Consider the following 15,643-nt stretch of genomic DNA (forward strand, 5'->3'; position numbering starts at 1 on the left):
TCTCACTGTCCAATCTTGGAACGTAAAGGGGTTGAAAACCCATAATAAGAGTACCCTATTCTGGGAGGAAACTAAAAAGGAGAAGGAAGTCAACTGTTGGGCCATCCAGGAACACCACCTAGATGCTCCTAGCAAGAGAAAGCAGGTGCTAGGAAAGAAACTTGTATTCTATGGAGAAGGAAGTAACGGTTTTAGTGGTGTCCTCAGCATTGCAGACAGAGAGTTGGAGCCGAAGTTGGTTCTAAACTACCCATCCGGCACAATCGTGGGGATTAGAATCAAATGGGAAGGGTATCCCTTCATCATTGTGAATGTGTACGGCCCTTGCAATGCAAAAGTAAGAGAAAAATTATGGATGCACCTTAGAGGTACTCCTATTGAAGGTGAGTGGTTGTTGGTAGGCGACTTCAATATGGTAGAAAAGAGCAAGGATAGAACAGGATCCTCTAGTATGCTAGCTGGCTGGGAAAGGACTTAATGGCAAAGTTTGTGTGAAAAGTGGGGGATGATCGACTTGTGGGAAGTCGGGCCGTGGAACAGCACGCTTGGTTTCACCTACACAAGTCTGTAGTATATCCGTACTGCCTCCAGGCTGGACAGATGTTATTGCTCACACCAAGCTGACTGGATACCGATGCTGATAGAGATGAAGGTAGTCCCAACAAAAAGCCTTTCGGATCACATACCACTGCACATACATTTCAAGAAGAATAAAGGGGAGGTGCAGCCCCCAAGAGGGGGGAAAAAACTATTAGTAATAGGGGAACACCTATTCAAAGACCCTCTTTTCAGGAATTTAACCAAGAAGGAACTGGGTAAGCTCAAAAAAAATGTCAACCTCAACAAACACAATGCATGGGACCTATTTTCTCGGAGCATCCAGAAAGCAATCAAAACCTCGGGCGCCCAAATCAAAAAAGATAGGGAGGTGCACCTTATGCACCTTACAACGGAGGTACAATTGCTTACCTCCATAAAATTCAAGGGGCTTGCTACTGAGGAGGAGCATAAACGATGACTTGAAGCCAAATCTAACTTGGCTTATGAGCAGCTGGAAGATATCAGAAAGGCAAGGCTTCTCTCCACGGAGACTTTCCTACAACTTGAAGCCTCTAATCAAGCTCAGTCCTTTAGGGCATTAAAAATCAAGAAGATCCGGGCCCACATCCACTCACTCTATGATGAGAAAGGGATAGAAGTTCATAACCAAGATGAGATGGCTGGTTTATGTTGAGCTATCTTAGTCAAATCATTGGACGGACAAAAATCCAGTCCCAGGAAGTGGAAGAAGCCAGAGGGACCTTACTTCAGAGTGTCAAGAAGAAGATTCCCCTCTCAGAAGCTAATTGCTTGGAAGGGGCATTTTCCGAAGACGGGTGTTCACTAGCATTGCAAGTCCTTGGCAAGGAAAAGTCCCCTAGTTGGGATGGGATGGCAGTGGAATTCTTTACAGAATTTTGGGATGATCTCAAGGTCCCAGTCACAAGGTTGGCAAAGCCATTGTCGAAGGGTCATTGGAGATAAGTGTTAAGAGAGGGCTTATCAAACCCATCCCAAAACAGATTTGTTATTCTTAACTAAAGCATTGGCGCCCTATAACGATGATGTCGGTGGACTACAAAATATTGCTAAAGTAGTAGCCCTTAGACTAGCCCCCCTACTAACCAAGATCATCTCTCCCCATCAACATGGGCTCATCAAAGGAAGGTCCATTTATGATAATATCTTGGCAGCAGTGGTGGGCATCGAATATGCAACTTTTACAAAGCAAGAGTGCATTCTGATGTAGTTGGGGACCTTGATAAGGCTTATAACAAAATAACATGGACATATATAGAAGCCGTCATGAAAGCTCTGGGATTTGGGCCTCGCCTATGTTGTTTGGTACGTGTACTGGGTGCTGGAAGCCAATCAGAGCTCGTATTTAACGATAGAATTGTGGGCTATTTTGAGGTCAAAAGGTCCATTAAGCAAGGATGCCCTCTGGCCCCCTTTCTTTTCACCATAGGATCCCATCCTTTAATCACAATGCTCGAAGCTAGTGCGGAACAAGGGGAGTTGCAAGGCCTGGCTTTACCAAGAAATAGCCAACTACTAGCAAAACTTTTTGCAGAAGATTCTCTCCTCTTTTCGAAGGTGTGCCCCCAGGTCATCAGGTCTTTTCGAAGGTGTGCCCCCAGGTCATCAGGGAAGCTCTAGAGATTGTACAAATATTCTCAGTAGCTTCAGGGTCCCAGTGTAATATAGAGAAGTCAAGGCTTATCTCTTTGTCGAAAATGACTCATTTGACCCTTCTGACTGGTCGAGGGAGATTGTCACAAAAGGAAATATCTTCAGACATTTGGGAGTCCCCTTGGGGGTGGATATAACTCACAATCAAATATTTGAGTGGGTGCTTCAAAAAATCAAATAAAAAATGAGTAGGTGGGAGTATGCTCTTCTTAGTCGGATAAAAGTGATTAATGCCTTTATGATCCCTTATATTTCCTTCACTAGCCCGCTTCTTAAGATGGCTAAATGTCACTGGAAACAGTTCTTAAAACCAGTAAAAAGGTTTCTGTGGAAAAAAACCACGAAATCCTCCAGGCCATGGCAATGGGTCTTTTGGGAATCAGTTGCTCGGCTGGTGAACCAAGGAGGCCTCAGAGTTCTCAACCCTGTGGCCCATGCAGAGGCTTGCAGTGCCAAATTTGTTGTTTCATTGGCCAAACAGGATCAAGTTTGAGTTGTCATGATCAGAGATATGAAAGGTGGAAAGTGGAGAGGGGTAGAGGTTCATGACAAACTATTGGCCCCGATGTGGTCTACCCTAAGACTGGGGGCAGCTCCGGAGAATTGGTAAGAAAATGCAATAGAGTAGCAGGAGTCTTAAAGTGGGGGGAAGAAACCAGATACTTCAAGAACTCCATTTTACATTGGTCCTCTGGCTCTCCAAAGTAGTAGATCTACCACAAAATCCCTATTGGATAGAAACAGCGAGGAAGCTAAATAATAAGGGTCTGAATAGGCTTGGGCACTTTTGGGACAGTGACTGCAAGAGCTGGAAAACCATTGACCTTCTGGTTACCCAGTACCAACTTAATAGCTTGGAGGTCTTGCTTGTCAACAAAATGATGAAAGAGCTTGACAATGTATTGATGCCAATCTGTGATTCCAAGTTTGACTGGAATGCCTAGAAATGGCCCGGAAGCAGTCTCTTATGGAAACCGCATTCTAAAGGCATCTATCATACAATGATGCATAAGGAGAATTGGTCTAGCCCCCTTAACAAGATATGGAAAAAACAATGGCCGGAGGAAAGGTGGAGCAAGTAATGGAGAACATCTGGAAGCCAAAGGTTTTGCAGCACATGAAGGTATTTTTCAGTAGGAAATTTCAGAGGTCATTTGGAGGGCCATATGAAGAGAGAGAAAAATAGAGCGCGTCCAATGAGCATGAAGGCTACGTTACGTAGGAAAGTACGTGGAAAGACACAAAAAATAGGAAAATAGCATAAAACTTTCACGAAACTAGGATTGTAGCATAGTAATTTCCTTCCTTTTACCGAGCTTTTAGGTGCTTGCGTGTGGTCCCACTTCTGATATTCTCTTATGGTCATTAACGTACTGGAGGGTGACCATTAAGCCCGCACAAGATATTGGAATTCTAAAACACTTTCCCTCCATTAGAATGCTTTCAAAGTGAATCTCCCTCCACTAAAGCTTTTCTCTGAGAGTTATGGCGTCCACGTCTTCTCGCCCAAGAGCCTCCAGGTGTTTACTGTCTATCACACCAACAACCAACAACGGCACTTTGCCTAGAAGGCCAAGTAGTAGCATATCCTCAATTACAATACCAGCTTCAATAAGTGCAGAGAACCAATGGGTTGGACAAAGGATAAACAAAGGTTCATGGGTCCTCATGCAACCAAGAAGACCCAAGAGGTCTAGTGGTATCAACATTTACCGCTCAGCATGGAAGGCCAGGGTGTTGGATTTCAAAGTTGAAATCGGCAAAAGATCTGTAAAGGAAGTTCTTGTTCAGCATGTGTTTACACATCCAGAGGTGATAGCAAACGGTGGAAATGTATCAGATATACATCAACCACGTTGCAATTGTAAGTACTCGACATGTGAACTTACTGATACTCTCATTATAACTTTTCTTATATATTTTGCAATGTTTCTCCCGCTTGTTATGAGTAATATCTCCACTCTTCACAGCTCAATTACATTAGATTTTTCATTTGTACTTATTGATACTCTTAGTTTAACTCTTCTTATATATATTGCATATGTTTATCCCTCTTCTTATGAGCAATGGGAACCTGTGGAGTGCATAATAGGCATCTTCCATGTTGTACATGCCCACATTGGTTCTCTACAGTACTCAGAGAGGAGCAGCAAAAGACTGGCTGATGAGGGAATCTTTTTTTATGACCACTTTTACCAACTCAGCTCAGGGAATAAGAATGGCATGTTGGTGAAAGTGCCTCTACCAACCGATTGGAACACTGTGGACTGGCCAGTTCCCGAGGAAACAATGGTGGAGGCAATGCGAAGTAAGCTATTCAAGGATATACAAAGGTCTCTACGTAGCTCTATTCCTACCAAACTGGTTAGAATTGCAAACTTTTGTCCTGTTGCACTCTTCATAGAGCTGTTTCATAGCTACAACATCAGAGTTACAAAAACTATGTTCATGTGCAAGTCATTTCAGCAGTCATCCTGTGACAAACTTCTTGACAAAGGATGGTATGCAAAGGAAGAGATTGGTTTACGGTGCGAGGTCGCGCTTGATACTCTAGTTGTCAAGTACATGATTGCAAGCCAATCACTGTTACTCTCATTTTGGTATATGCGATCACAAATGCTAAACGGTAAGTACATTCCTATGGACCAAGTTTCTACAGGTTTGGAAGATAATCCTACTGTGGATGTGGAAGTGATTGATAAAGAGCATGGCCTACTATTGGTGGTTACAATAAGGGAGCTATGCAGTCTTCAGCATTTGCGAAATGACATCATTGAAGAGTCAATGGACAAGGACCTATCAGATTTTTCCTTTTTCTTAGCTGGCCGTAAGGTGATGCGGCGAAGGGAAAAAGATATTTTGTGCAAAGAGTTGGATGGTCGGGTTGAAGTAGTGTCAATGTAACAGATATTCTTGTGAACCCAAGTGTATACAAATGACTTTCAAGACATGAAGTTTATTGATCTCATTTTTCAATTGTGCCCTGTGAAAAAGTGTGCTTGAAATACATTTCTTTACCACGTCAAATCTCTCTCTCTCTCTCTCTCTTTCTCTCTCTCTCTCTCTCTCTCTCTCTCTCTCTCTCTCTCTATATATATATATATATATATATATATATATATTATATATATATAATATATATATATATATATATATATATATATATATGTTAGACAAGACAAAGACATGATAGAAGAATCATCTTACTTCATTAGAAAGTACAAACTCGTCCGTGAATAATGGACTGAGATACAATTTTGTAAGTATGGAATCAGAATGTCTTCAAGGTAAAAATCGAAGGAATGCCCCTCGAAAGAAGGTGGTGAGATAGTTGTTCCCGGCGGATTTAGTTCTCCCTTTTCAGGAGTATCATCAATTAGTAGTGTATTAGTTGCATCAAAGGGTACACCGATTTGGCTAAACGGTTTGTACAAAAGAGGTAATCCTGGTTTTTTAGGGTGGTAGTGGCCCTCAACGGTAACGCATTTTCTTTGATCATACAAAAAGGCAAAATCTGACGTGTGAGCTTGGCATACACTGCAAACTATTGCAACTAGTGGCGACAAGTTTTGCCTTTGCATTGAAGACCATATGGCAACTCTGAAGCGCGGAAGAAGAAACTGAATAAATTCCTTGGTTCCTGGACGAACCACGACTCGACAAGTTCCCATCCGAAACGTTTGCAAATCCTCAAAGGGTCCTCTGCCACTGAGAGGCACCCGCATCAGCAGCAATCCATTGACGTCCAAGATAATCAACCTCTGTAAAAGTTGACAAGTACATATAAGTAGTTAGAAGCTGAACATATTTTTCCACACTTGAATAGACATTACCGGAACAACCGTATCTACAGGTAGCAAGGGTCCATACTGGGTCTCTGTAGTGTTCATGTCGTTGTTGCTCTCCTCCGCTTTATCTTCATAGTCATCATTCACATCTTCATCAGGGGTCTCCCCCATGGCCCTTTCTGCCTCATTCAAGGTTGATCGGCTTGCCTCATACATATCCTTTTGCTCATCTATAGGCCTGCTTTCCTCAACTTGGGTTTCAGCCATAGGCTCTTTTGGCTCCTCCACTAGCTGACTTGGCTCTTTCATTGTCTCCTCCGGTTGAACCTTAGCACCTTCCATATGCTCATTTGACCTTTCCTCATCCTCGGCTCTTTCATCTTCTGCTGATATGACACCCTCGGCCCGTTGCGATTCCACTGTATCGGATGTAGGGGTATGTCGTGGTGGCACGTCATGTTTTGTAAGATCAATAGTGCGCTCATCCAAGCCGCTATCTTCAAGCTCTCTAGGGCTAGACATAGTAAGCAGGTGTTGTATTAAACTTACCCGGTATCTTTGCAAATAATCATACGTGTAGTTTTTTAAAGCACTCTGCAAAATTGAAAGACCACATGGTGAGAATTCTTTTACAGACTAAACCAAAACTAACTGAATGCATTGCCAAATGGGTACCTTAGTCATGAAAGGTTTTAATGCAAAGTAGCTTTGCAGGACATATTCTGCATGGAGAAGACATCTCCAGCCGCAAGAATTCCCATCGGTTTGATTTGGGACAGGTACTTCTTTGATTGGGGCCTTGTATAGTTCATACCTTCCACATAGCTTGCCATAGGCAAGCAACAACCTCTTTATACAACTGCACAAAGCAATGTCAAGATGTTAGCATGAGGCTTCAAATTTACATGGATATCTATAAGAAACACTTTCTGATATAAAACACTTACAGCCTAATTTCAGGGTGGGTTCCTTTTATTGAATTGAACACCCACACTGCTGGTTGGTCAACATCAAGGCATATGAGACTCCAGTGATGGTTGTTCTCATATGGAAAGATGATCACAGTAACTTCCAGCATAGCACAGTGGAGAAACCAACTCTCAAAGGTCCCAGATGGACTGTTCTTTTGTCTAATAATTACAGACATTTGTGGATCAAGCAGAAACACCTCTGTGTGAGTGTGCAGTGGGAGTTGACTTTTGATCAGGCTGCAGAGACTCTACCTGAGTTAGCAAACCTATTATCTGAGTTTTCAAAGCTAGCAAGATAGTAACACTTACTTAAGACAAGCATAGATAATTGTGTCTGAAATCTGAGCATCTGGATTCTGCAATAAATCAATGTCCACTTTTTCCAGAGCTAGCTTTCTGGTTCCATCTACAAATGGTATCTCTGCAAGCAAACCATTCTTCATTGAAAGTAGAGTTTCTTGATTCATTGCCTCTATAGACAGGGTCACATTGCACTCTTTTTGTTTCTGGGACTCCACTGCTACTTTTGCTTTCTCGTTAAGCTCTGCTTCCCTCATTTCCTTTGTTTGGCGAGCAATAGTCTCTGCCCTTGCCCTTGTATTCACATCATGTGTGACATCTACAACTGTGAGCTGTGGCACTAGCTCTGGGGGGTATAACAAAATTTCCCTCATTTTCTTATCCTTGCAGACATTGGGGACCAGCAGTTTGTCATACCTCCACCTTATTCTTTTCAATGTCTCACTATCTTTGTCCATTATGGTAACCCTGTGGGCATGGGCTGCAACAATGGTCATGTCATTGAAGTACTCCAGTAGGAAGTCCTCTGCTGCTTCCTGTAGAGCCATTAATGCCACCACCTTCCACCTTTTGGTGCCCTGGGTAGCTTCATCACATATGGACCTCACCATCCTCTGGAAGGGCAGCTTTGGTATGCATAAATCTACACATTTCTGTGCCTTTTTTTATTTCTCTGAAAAGTCCCATGCAGGTTTGCAGCTTCTTCATCCTTGGCCCTTTGAGAATTTTATTTGGTTTTCCAAGTCTTTTCTTTGGGGTTGCAGATCTGCTACTTGCTTTAGATGCTAATCATGGACCCTTGCCTATTCCTTGCAGTGGCTTTTGTTCTAGCCATCTCATGTACCAAAAGAAGAGTCTCAATCCCCTCTCTCTTTCTATGACTCTCACTCTCTCTCTCTCTCTCTCTCTCTCTCTCTCTCTCTCTCTCTCTCCCTCCTTTCTATAGCTTAGCATATATAAATAGATAGAGAGAGAGAGAGACAGAGAGAGTCCGCATTACTAAAGGCGCGCGCGGAGCACATTTTACCTCAACAAGCACCTCCGCGCGCCGTTAGTATAGGGTAAAATAATACACATATACTCTCTCTCTCTCTCTCTCTCTCTCTCTCTCTCTCTCTCTCTCTCTCTCTCTCTCTCTCTCTCTCTGGTCAATGGACAGTACTAACGGCGCGCATAGAGACATGCACTACCGGTATGCCTCTCTACGCGCGCCTTTGGTATGAGAGAGAGAGAGAGAGAGAGAGAGAGAGAGAGAGAGAGAGAGTATGTGTGTGTGTGTCTGTGTGTGTATTTTAAAGATGTGTGTCTGTGTGTAAGTGAGTGTGTTTGTGAGTGTGTGTGTGTGTGTGTGTGTGTGTGTGTGTGTGTGTGTGTGTGTGTGTGTGTCTGGGTGTGTGTGTGTGTGTGTGTGTTTGTGAGTGTTTGTGTGTGGGTGTGTATGTCTGTGTTGAGTGTCTGTGTGTTGTGAGTGTGTTTGTAAGTGTTTGTGTGTGTTTGTGTTTGTGATGTGTGTGTGTGGTTTGTGTGTGTGTGGTGACAGGAACAGAGATAGAGAGATAGAGCCAAAGGCAGAGGGAGAGGCAGACCTTCGTTATGTCGATGGGTGGCTTGCTGTCGGAGACGCAGACGACGGCTCTTGCACTCTCTCTCTCTCTCTCTCTCTCTCTCTCTCTCTCTCTCTCTCTCTCTCTCTCTTCACTCACTCTCTTTCACGAGGTGTGTTTTTTTCTCTCTCTTGACCGCTTTATATGGCGTACAAAAAGTATACGGTCTCAATAATGACCACACGTGCGAGAGCATGCAAATATACTATAATTTATAGTGACACGTGGGGCGCCGCCGTGTGTATCCGTTATAAGTGTGATTTTGAGAGAGAGAAAGAGAGAGAACAATAGAGAGAGAGAGAGAGAGAGAGAGAGAGCCAGAGAAGAGAGAGAGAGACAGAGAAGAGAGAGAGAGAGAGAGAGAGAGAGAGAGAGAGAGAGAGTCTTAGAGAGACAGAGAGAGAGAAAGAGTGATCAGATTGTCACAGAGATAGAGAGAGGGAGAGACACAGATTGAGAGAGAGATAGAGAGAGGGACCCTTACTCTCAGAGAGAGAGAGAGAGAGGGAGGGAGAAAGACAGAGTCAGCTTGACACACAGAAAAGCAATGGACGAGACACCTCCCTTTGAGTTCCTGCAAACCCCACCAAAAAAAAGGTGATCTCTCACTCTTTCTCTCTGTATTTCCAACATTTGGTACAAATTGTGTGTGTGTGTGTGTGTGTGTGTGTGTGTGTCTGTTGTTCAACACACACACCTCAATACCCATACTTCCATAGACAGAGACACAGACACACATACACACAGACACACACAGAGATATATATATACATTGTCTCTTTTCCTACCCTCTCTGTACACATTACTAACGGCGCGCATAGCCAACCAAATATTGGCTCCAGCTCTCTCCGCGCACCGTTAGTATTGTTCTGACTCTCTCAGTTGTACTTAAGGCGCGCGGAGAGAGTTGAAAAAGGCACTTTTCCTTCCTCGCGCCTTTAGTCAAATAGGAAAAAGACAAAGAGAGAGAGAGAGAGAGAGAGAGAGAGAGGCATGTGTATTTTTTTTAGTGTTCTTTAGAGAGAGAGAGAGAGAGAGCGAGAGAGACTAGGTGTGTTTTTGTTTGTGCTTTGGTGAGAGACATATATATATTTATTTATTTATTTATTTATTTATATTATAATATATTTATATCTATCAGGAGAGAGAGAGAGAGAGAGAGAGAGAGAGAGAGAGAGAGAGGGAGATCATGATGGTTTGGTTTTGGCAGAGTTGTCATGTTTCCTGATGGTTTTGACTTGTCATGTTTCTTGATGAATAGGATTAAGGCCCAGTAGGCAGAAGAGGCTGAAACCAGATCCAGAGCTTGTGCCAGGATTTCAACCCTTGCAGGCTCAGTTGCTTAATGTATCTGCCAAAAGAACTGTTGACTTTTGTCAGAACATATCTGAAGAAAAGTCGATTGGTGAATATCAATCAGAGAGGTCACCAGGGCAAGAGGATCCCTCACCCTACAAGGGTGTGGTGCCCTGTAGAGTACTTCTGAAGAAAAATACAAGAAAGAGGAATATAGACTTCTCAGATGATGCAGATGTGCTAGAAAGTAGTCCCTGTGCAACTAAATGTAAAGACAAAGAGGATGTGTCTTCTCTGGAAGACCCAGCTGCAACTGATGAGAGGCTGTTTGATTTTGCAGCATCTTGTGGTGCTGGGGACAAGTATGATCTAGTTCATTCTATGTTTAATCCAAAGTTTGACATTGAAGACCTGTTAGCTCAGCACAGTAATTTCTTGCAGTCCTACAGAGATAAGTTTGAAGTGATGGTGCAGGTAGGAAGGGTTGTTCTGCCTACTATGACTCTTGTGCATTTAAATGACTGTGGTGGAAAGGGACAGGGAGTGAAGAAGTATAGGGAATTACCACCCTCTTGCCGACATTCAGCCTGCCCTTTGCATCAAAAAGAATGCAAACTCATTCAGGAAGCCTTTGGCTTTATGATTTACCTGAACAGCCTGTTTGGATTCCTCATGCAGAATCCTGATGAGGTGTTAGAGGAGCAAGATGCAGCACCAGATGAGGAATGCGAGGAGACAACTCATATGCAAGAAGTCGAGGAGGTTGAAGACACAGTCGACCTTGAGGTTGAGGCAATTGAAGTACAAAGAAGTAAGATGCTCTCTGTGAAAACCACAGAAATCAAACTTCCATTGGATGTCAGTAACTTCACTGAGAAGCATGCTCAGATGATGTTGCCTGCTGTGCCTGACTTCAGGATTGGAGACAGGACCTATATCTTCTTACATGATGTGCAAAGTGTGTTTTATTTAAGGGAGGATTTCTCCCTAGCTATTATTTCCAGAGTCCAAGAGGAGAGAGTGGATTTGTTTCAGAGGATAGTAGTGATGATGAGGCAATGGAAACATCCAGCAATCCAATGGAATGCCTTCGAAGATGCTTTGAGAAAGCTGAAAAATACAAGGAGACACTACCTGATGAAGCCACCTTCCAAGCAATAAGACAAAGCCTAAGACCATTGAAAAGTAACAAAGAAGTGGAGGATTGGTTTAACCATTCAGGCCAGGGGTCAACTACATCTGTAGACCTGTGGCAAGAAAACCTCTTTCTGCAGGATGAGAGCTTCATGGTAACTCTCTCTCTCTCTCTCTCTCTCTCTCTCTCTCTCTCTCTCTCTCTCTCTCTCTCTCTCTCTCTCTCTCTCTCTCTCTCTCTCTCTCTCTCTCTCTCTCTCTTTGTGTCATTTCTGACATTGTATGTGCAGTCTTGGATTGCTGACAAGGATGACTTCCTTCGGCGCCGGACAAGAGAGTATCGAGGAAGGGATGCGGCCCTAGCACAGTACCTTTCAAAGCTTTGCGAGTCGCCGATAGTAGTTTTTCACAATTCCATGTCACAAGAGGGTTCAATAGCAACTTACACATTCAAGACACTATCACGCTTCTTGGGTGGACCGGTGCTGCCCAAAAGTGCAGATAAAGTCATTCTTGTGGACAAAGTGTTTGCTAGAGATTGTTTTGGTTACTGCCCAGGCTATACAGGTGGTCGGGCAGCGTATTACTACACCTACACAGCAATGGCACTAGCTCTTGGTAGACAAAACCCAGATGAACTTTTAGAGTATGGAAAACATCTCATGATTCGTTACAAGGGTGACGTGCCAAAAAACAAAATTGAACCTGCAAAATCTTGATACACTTCAAGTAGCAATTGTATAAGATCATGTATTACATAAATTTTTTACAATGTCATCCACTCAGAGTATCTTTCTCCACTTGTGATTCACATACACCATTGTCTCTCTCCACCTTCGTTGACTTTCACGAGCTCCGGAGTTGTTGTATGCCATTGATCTTTTAGCTTTTTGTTGTTGTAAATGTCTGATGGCTTGTGCTGTTGCTGAATTTGCCAAGACTTCTTTTGCCTGCATTCGATGAATGATTCTACGATAGAACCATTCAAATAGTTCTCTCAAACTGTTAGCCTTGATTCGAGAGCCACCATGTCGTGTGTGCCTGAAATAAGCATTTCTCGCCATGTAATGAGACTTTTCCATCCCTTGGGTATTCCATATTGCCGGGTTCCCATACTTCTGTATAAAATATGGCAAATGATTGAAGATGATGTGCTGGATATGAAAACAGATTAGTTAGAATGTTTTACAGTAACATATTTGCACATAAGAGAGAAAGAAATACATTATAATACCATGTAGTGAGTAATCTGGGTGTCTGTCCATGCTGTCTTGAATGATTTTTTCAGAAGGTTGAGATTTTCCTTGAACTTGTTCATATCACCTTGTGACCAGTCATCTTTGTCGCACATCAAAAATAGGATGTCTATTGATCGCCAAACCTCAGCCTTCGCGTTACGAGTAGTTGGTTCGTGGTCTTTGACTGCAATATGTAGCTTTTTCCAGCTTGATACTCTACCTTGCTAACATAAGATGTGTTATATATTTTTCCATGTTTTGTTAGCTTTGGATCTCTTGTACCTTGGGGCTTAGATAAAAACCTCCGTGCCTTCACCCCACCGATGGATGGTTTGCATGGGACATCCTTCTCAGCAGTTGATCTCTTTTCATCCCGCAGGATTTTCACATTGCCACCATGAAGCCCCATATCCGACAGTACCATTTCTAAGCACTGCAGGGCTACTTGTCGTTCTGCGGAGTTCTTAATCTTCCAAGCAAACCCGATGTATAAGTAGACCAATTTCTCCACAATTCTACAAAGGGCATGCATTGTACAAATGTGGACATTCACAAGTGGTATTTTCAAAACGGTCGAAAAGCAGGATCCTCAATGTGACGTGTTGGAGCTTTTCTCCACCACTTTGGGTCCATGACCTTTGCAGGCTCCATGCAGAACAAACACGGTGACTTTGCCATTGCACCCATTCCACAATTATACATGCACTTTAATGTTTTAAGGTCACCTGCAAGATGCCACTGAACTTGAAAGTCTCCCCTTCCATCTAGACGTAGTACCTCTCCCTGGTTAGTCTGTCGATCAATCACCTCCGGAATATTAGTTCGATGGAACACCCAATATAGAATCTCATGATCTTCTTTCTTTACCTGCAACACAAAATAAATGAGACTTAAGTAGATCTGAACATTTGAGCTTACTTGAGAATATCACTTACCTCAAACGCACCAAGCCACCCATGTTAGATTCTGATTGAACACTAAAATATAAAGGATCATCACTGGGACACTTTGAGAGGGCTCTATTCATTAAAGTAATAGTAACACGCTCTAGCTTTTTCTCTTTAACAAGCTCACACTCATCCAGTTTTAACACAAAATGTAATAGCCCGCGTGACTCTTCAAATGTGATGTTGTAAAACTCCACCATTCTCTTCTGTAGTATCCGCAGGTCCATAAAAATATTGTTGAACTCATCATATGCCATGTTCGCTCCATGGCCACTGTAAGTTGCTTTAATATGAAAGGGCTGTCCAAGATAGTCTCCCCTGTGCTCGTTAAGCTGAAGCCTCTCTTTCCAAACACTTGAGGCTGATGGTAGAAGTTTGGATTTTATACCCTTCCTAACAAAGATGGATGAGACAGACTTTTAATAGCCGAATATCCTCTTTTGCTTACACCAAGTGAATCAAGTGTGCCTTGTATCTCTTTTGTAGGCACTGAGTTCTCTGAAATAAAGCGGTCCACTACATTTCTTTGTAGAACCTTAAACTTCTTGTCATGTACTATATCTGCTGCCAGGCTTGTACTTATAAGTGGCTTCAATCTCTTTCCTATATTGGCTTTGGGGTCAATGTTTTCCTTGTCAGGATAGATTGAATCTCTACATGAAGACAATGCATAAGTAAATAACAAAAAATTTGCTTCACTAACACTATTTAGGCACATGAAAACAATGCATAACAAGAAAAAACAAAAGATTACTTAACTAAGACAATGTAGCCAACCAAGAAGCATCACCTTAATGCTCGGATTCTTTTCTTGAGACCTCCTGATGCAACCTGCAATGTTTCAAGATTGCGCAATTTCTTCTTTCGGATACGACTATCCAAGATGGTGTCCTTCATTTGACAACTTCACACCTTTCCTTTCAGTTCTTGTACCTCTGTTTTATGTTGCAAAATGGTAACCTGATCTGTAGAATGTAAATGTGAAAGGCGAACAATCTCACATTGTTGAGCTTGAAGAATGCTCTTGTAAGTTTCAGCTTCTCTTGTAAGTGATTTACAATAACCCAGAAGGCCCTTTTCTCCATCACCAGCAAAGGTCAATAATCTTGTAGATTGACAAACGGTGGAGACGCATTAGTTATTGGATTCTTAGGGTAGAGAGAGCCTCTCGTCCAGATATCTATGTGTTTAGCTCCTTGAGCTCTGAGCGTGTCTATGGAGCGGGAGGTATATGTGTGTTTGTTTTACTGCGCTTAATCAATGGTTGGTACTCATTGTCCAAATCAATGTGAAGGTGATATTTGGCTCGTTTCTGGGTAACATTTGTGCCATTTGAGGAGTGCGCCATTAGCCAAATGTGCAGGTTTAATGGAAAGTGAAATAGCGGTTGCGGATTCGTCCCTCCATGTTAGCCTCATTCCCTCCTATTGACGTTGTTCATTCAATGCAACTGAAAAGAGGATTATCCCTCAATCACTACGAACAAATGTTCAGAAGAGTAAGGAATCTACTTAAAGTACACTTTTTGAAGTTTTACTATGAAAGACCCAGCTCTTTTATTTGCCATTTTTTCTAGAGAGAGAGTGCAAAAAATACATTTTCTTAGAAGGCCCTCCAAATGACCTCCGAAATTTCCTAATGATGGAAGGTAATATGGGGGCTCTTCTGACGAGGGTGAAGATTCAAGAGAGAGGGATTGGATCAGATGATGCTTGGGGTGCAGTTGCTAGTGAAGATCGGCCCACCTATTCATGGATGCCCAACTATCAAAGGCCTCACAGGGAAAATATGCAAGTGGGTCCAAAGAACATGGAAAATTGGTTTTTTCAAGACTGGTCTATTCCTTAGAGATAAGAATTCAGGTAGTCTTGCCCTCCTCATCAGCACTCAAATCATCAAGTACTTCTTTTTACATAATGTATGGTAGACAAGGAACCGTCGTGTGTTTGAAGTGGATCTAAGGTGGCAAGATTCCCAAAAATTATACACAAAAGAAATTTGCTAATATGGACTCTCGGGTGCAAGCAAAACTCGGAGGATTGGTCTAGGACTACTGGTGCCTTGTTGTCAGCAGATGGAATGCCTAGGAAGGGCAAAACCTTGGCCTATGGTTAAATAGAAGATCTTAGAAGG

The sequence above is a fragment of the Adiantum capillus-veneris genome, chromosome 8 (genome assembly GCF_014529385.1).
Source record: "Adiantum capillus-veneris isolate H3 chromosome 8, ASM1452938v2, whole genome shotgun sequence".
NCBI lineage: Eukaryota > Viridiplantae > Streptophyta > Polypodiopsida > Polypodiales > Pteridaceae > Adiantum > Adiantum capillus-veneris.